Consider the following 5,185-nt stretch of genomic DNA (forward strand, 5'->3'; position numbering starts at 1 on the left):
CCCTCTTGCGTCTCCCTCCCTCCCACCCTCCCTATCCCACCCCTCCAGGCTGTCACAAAGCACCGAGCCAATATCCCTGTGCCATGCGGCTGCTTCCCACTAGCTATCTACCTTACTACGTTTGTTAGTGTGTATATGTCCATGACTCTCTCTCGCCCTGTCACAGCTCACCCTTCCCCCTCCCCATAACCTCAAGTCCGTTCTCTAGGAGGTCTGTGTCTTTATTCCTGCCTTACCCCTAGGTTCTTCATGACATTTTTTCCCTTAAATTCCATATATATGTGTTAGCATATGGTATTTGTCTTTCTCTTTCTGACTTACTTCACTCTGGATGACAGACTCTAGGTCTATCCACCTCATTACAAATAGCTCAATTTCGTTTCTTTTTATGGCTGAGTAATACTCCATTGTATATATGTGCCACATCTTCTTTATCCATTCATCTGATGATGGGCACTTAGGTTGTTTCCATCTCCGGGCTATTGTAAATAGAGCTGCAATGAACATTTTGGTACATGACTCTTTTTGAATTTTGGTTTTCTCAGGGTATATGCCCAGTAGTGGGATTGCTGGGTCATAAGGTAGTTCTATTTGTAGTTTTTTAAGGAACCTCCATACTGTTCTCCATAGTGGCTGTACCAATTCACATTCCCACCAGCAGTGCAAGAGTGTTCCCTTTTCTCCACACCCTCTCAAGCATTTATTGTTTCTAGATTTTTTGATGATGGCCATTCTGACTGGTGTGAGATGATATCTCATTGTAGTTTTGATTTGCATTTCTCTAATGATTAATGATGTTGAGCATTCTTTCATGTGTTTGTTGGCAGTCTGTATACCTTCTTTGGAGAAATGTCTATTTAGGTCTTCTGCCCATTTTTGGATTGGGTTGTTTGTTTTTTTGTTATTGAGCTGCATGAGCTGCTTGTAAATTTTGAAGATTAATCCTTTGTCGGTTGCTTCATTTGCAAATATTTTCTCCCATTCTGAGGGTTGTCTTTTGGTCTTGTTTATGGTTTCCTTTATAAGGTGTAAATTTGATCACAATGCTGCTTAACCTCCTCCAATGAATTCCTACCATATTTAACGTCTACATGGCATAGCATGGCCTACAAGGACATAGATGACCTGGCCCTTTCCTGTTTTTCTACTCATCTCTTCTTCATCTCTTTCTCTCTGTCTCTCTGTGTCTCTATCTCTCTCTCTGTCTCTCTCTCTGTGTCTCTGACTCTGTTTCTCTCTCTCTGTCTCTCTCTCTCTCTCCAACTCCCCCAAACCATATATATGTATTTTTCAATTTCAGTTTTTCTAACACTCTAAATCATTCCTTGCTTAAGGCCTGTTCCCTCTGCCTAGAATACTTTCTCCCACCCCTCACTCCCAAATCTTGCATGACTATCTCCTTCCCATTTTTTTAGGTCTCAATGTTTTAGGATTTTCTTGACCACACCAACCGAAGTAGCCCTCTCCTAAACACACATACATACAGCATATTCCTGTTTTGGGTCCTTATTTTTTACATTCATAGTGGACAACTCAAAATTATGTTATGGGTCTCTTTACTTGTGTTTAGTCTTTCTTTCCTACTAAAATGTTAACTCCATGAGATGTAGAGAGTACTCCTGACTTGTTAAAAAATTCTTGACTTTTTCACCATTTTATTCTAAGCACCTTTCAAAGAGTTTGGCACAGAGTAGGCACTCAATAAGTGTTGTCGAATGGATGAATGAATGTATTAAATGACTAATATGGACCAGTGATTGTGCAAATCGTGTTACATAGAATTAATATGCTGTTCTAAAGATGAGGAAACTGTCAGATAAGTGATGTGACTTACTCAAAGGCACACGTCATTCAGTGGCAGAGCTGGAATTTGAATTCAGGTATGTCTCTATTATACCATACCATATCCCTACCATCACTAGTTCACCCTCATGTCATTATGCCTCCTCTACTAATGTATAGAGAACTTACTATTAAATAAGTTGTAAGAATTAAACATCCTTCAACATTTGAAATTCAAGTCATATTATTTAATTGGTATGGAATTTCTAAAACAGGAAACAAATTTGATCATAGACTTTTTACAATTTACAGGTAAGTCATTCAGAATATTCATTGCTGCTGATGATAACACCTCTAGCAGCAATAGAGACAACCAGAGTAAGATCTCCAAAGATAGAATATTTTCTATTTTTTCAAAAATAAATAGCAGGAAAAATGTGCATCTTCATATGTCATAAGCATAGTTTCAAGGGCCTATACATTCTATATATGAAGGGATAATTGAAGTCAAAGGTGAACTTTCCAAATGGCCTCTGGGGGACTGTGATCAAATTTATTAATTAAAAATCTTGAACATCCAGAAAGAAGCCAATTATGCTTGATATGTACGATGCCTCTGAGCAGTTTCATTTTTTTCTAAAAATAGAATTTGATCAATGGTCATTCTTTTCTTTTTTTCATTTTTTAGATCCAAGTCATGGCTAGCACTGAAGAAAATATGACTCAGATTTCAGAACTTAGCCTTTTGGGTTTGGGGGATCTTCACGGCCTTCAGTATCTTCTTTTTGGGGTATTTTTGGTCATCTATGTGGTGACTCTCATGGGCAACATTGTAATCCTAACTGTGGTTTTGGCTGATTGCTCCCTTCATTCTCCCATGTATTTCTTGCTTGACCACTTTTCCTTCCTAGAGTTTGGCTACACCACTACCATTGAGCCCATGATGCTAAGGACATTGCTGTCACCTCATGGGCCTATTTCCTTCTCAGACTGCGCTTGCCAGTTTTATTTATTTATGTATTTATTTATTTATTTTTGCTGCTCTGGTAGCTACAGAATGCTTCTTACTGGTTGTAATGTCTTACGATATTTTCATAGCCATCTGTAACCCATTGCATTATTCCAACATCATGGGTTGCTAGCTAGCTAGCTGGCGCCTCTTGGATAGCTGGATTTCTGGCACCCATCCTTCTCGTGGTCCACATTTTTCGGTTAACATTCTGTGCTGCCAGTGAGATTGACCACTTCTTCTGTGATCTGAAGCCCATCATGAAACTGGCCTGCACTGATACTCAAGTAGCTGAGATGACCTCTTTTATATGCACCTCTTTATTTGCACTAGGTCCCTTTCTGCTAACTCTGGCTTCTTATACTGACATCATCTCCACCATTCTCAGGATTCCTTCTGTCACAGGAAAGCAGAGCCTTCTCTACCTGTTCTTCCCATCTTACAGTGGTCAGTCTGTATTATGGGACTCTGGGCATTGTCTATGGCTTCCCATCAGGGCCTCAGAATGAAGACTTATTGAAGTTGCTTTCCCTTCTGTATACAGTACTTACCCCTGCCCTCAACCCTATTATTTACACTCTAAGGAACAGGGATGTAAAAGTAGCCCTGAGAAAATTGGTGTAATGAGGAATGTACACCTTGTGAAAGAAAGTTTGATTTTTCTAGTAGCTCTTGGTATTTTGTGAAAACCCTAACAAAGTGGAAATCTTTCTAAAGGGTCAAGAATAGCTAGTTTTCCTTTGTCCCATCAAGTTTCTCCACATTAATGAACAGGAAGGGTATCAAACTTTCTTTCATTAAACATTTTGTGGATACTAGGCATTATGCTTTTCTTTGCATGGATTATTGTGCTAAATCCTCATAGCAACACAGTAAGGTAGCTACTGTTATTATCCCTACTTTACAGATATCACAACTGAGTCCTAGAGATTAATTCACCTGCTCAAGACTATCCAGCCAGACAGTAATGAAACCAGGATATGAATTTGAGCCAAAGGTTTGCTTAGCACCAAATCCATGATCTTTCCACTAACTGAGGGTAGCCCAGAATCCTGAGGTGTTCAAAACAGTTGTCTTGAAACATGGAAGACATTACTGCAGATGACTTTTCTTGGGAGAGTATGAGTTAGATGTGAGGTGAGAAGCAGCAGAAACGTAATGTAATGCAATCTAAAGCCCAGCCTGTTTCCTTTCTCCACCTGAAGTCTTGATAAAAATGCATGAGATAAAAATGTCATAGGATTGGGCTTCCCTGGTGGCACAGTGGTTGGGAGTCCGCCTGCCGATACAGGGGACACGGGTTCGTGCCCCGGTCCGGGAGGGTCCCACATGCCGCGGAGCGGCTGGGCCTGTGAGCCGTGGCCGCTGGGCCTGCGCGTCCGGAGCCTGTGCTCCATGGCAGGAGAGGCCACAGCAGTGAGAGGCCCGTGTACTGCAAAACAAAAGGAAAAAAAAATGTCATAGGATTAAAATTGGTTTTAGTTTTCCTTTCAGGATCATTTATTAAAACAAAAGATTAAAATCAACCTTACTGATTCAATAAATTAAACCACATCCAAACAATGGAATACAATACACCCATAAACAAACAAAAACAACATGAAAGAATGGGTCAGCTCTACATGTGCTGTTATGGAAAGAGCTCCGTGATATATTGTAAGGACAAAAAGCAAGGTTCAAAAAACAGTGTCTATAGTATGGCATCATTTGTGTAATAGAAGGTAAAAGAAAGCATATTTATACTTAGTTGTAGATGCATAGACTGTTCTAGAAAGATGCATATGAATTTGGTGATATCAATTGCTTATTGGTAGAAAAACTAAATGCAGGGGAAGTATACCTTTTGAGGTGGGAATCATGTAAATAAATTACCTATTGAAAATTCATCAAACTTAACAAATCATTGTAAATTATACAAAAGATAAAATTGTTAAGCAGCCCACTTTCATATGTCAGTATGAAGTACTTCTAGACACTTAGGAGGCTTCTCTTCTCTCACAGGTAAGTTATAATCTCTCTAAGGGCAGGGACCTTGTCATTACTACTTCTGTATCTCCCCCACAGCACCTTAAATACCAAAAAAAAAATGTGCACAGCATAGATGTTTAATTTAACAATTGTTATTATCATCCAAGATAGGGGAACTCAACATCCAGAGAGCATAACAATTTCTAACAACTTGATGCATTCCCACTTATAGAATGGAAAACCCAAGGGGGAAAAGTACGAGCTGTGTATCTGATGTTCTCCTTAGTACTCCATGGAAGTGCAATCTTAAAGGCTGGCAAGGGGCTGGGCATGAACTGAGAATGGTTTCCTAGGCTCTTCCTTACACTATCACCAGAGTGATCTTCCTTATAATGGAAATTTGTCCCTCCTGTGTTTAATCAACCT

At 39.6% G+C, this 5,185-nt stretch overlaps 1 pseudogene; it reads left to right on the plus strand.

Annotated features, from left to right (window-relative positions):
• The first annotated feature begins 2,494 nt into the window (after positions 1 to 2,494).
• Positions 2,495 to 3,415, plus strand: LOC132513953 (olfactory receptor 10A4-like; annotated as a pseudogene).
• The last annotated feature ends 1,770 nt before the right edge of the window (positions 3,416 to 5,185 follow it).

The sequence above is a fragment of the Lagenorhynchus albirostris genome, chromosome X (genome assembly GCF_949774975.1).
Source record: "Lagenorhynchus albirostris chromosome X, mLagAlb1.1, whole genome shotgun sequence".
Lineage (NCBI taxonomy): Eukaryota > Metazoa > Chordata > Mammalia > Artiodactyla > Delphinidae > Lagenorhynchus > Lagenorhynchus albirostris.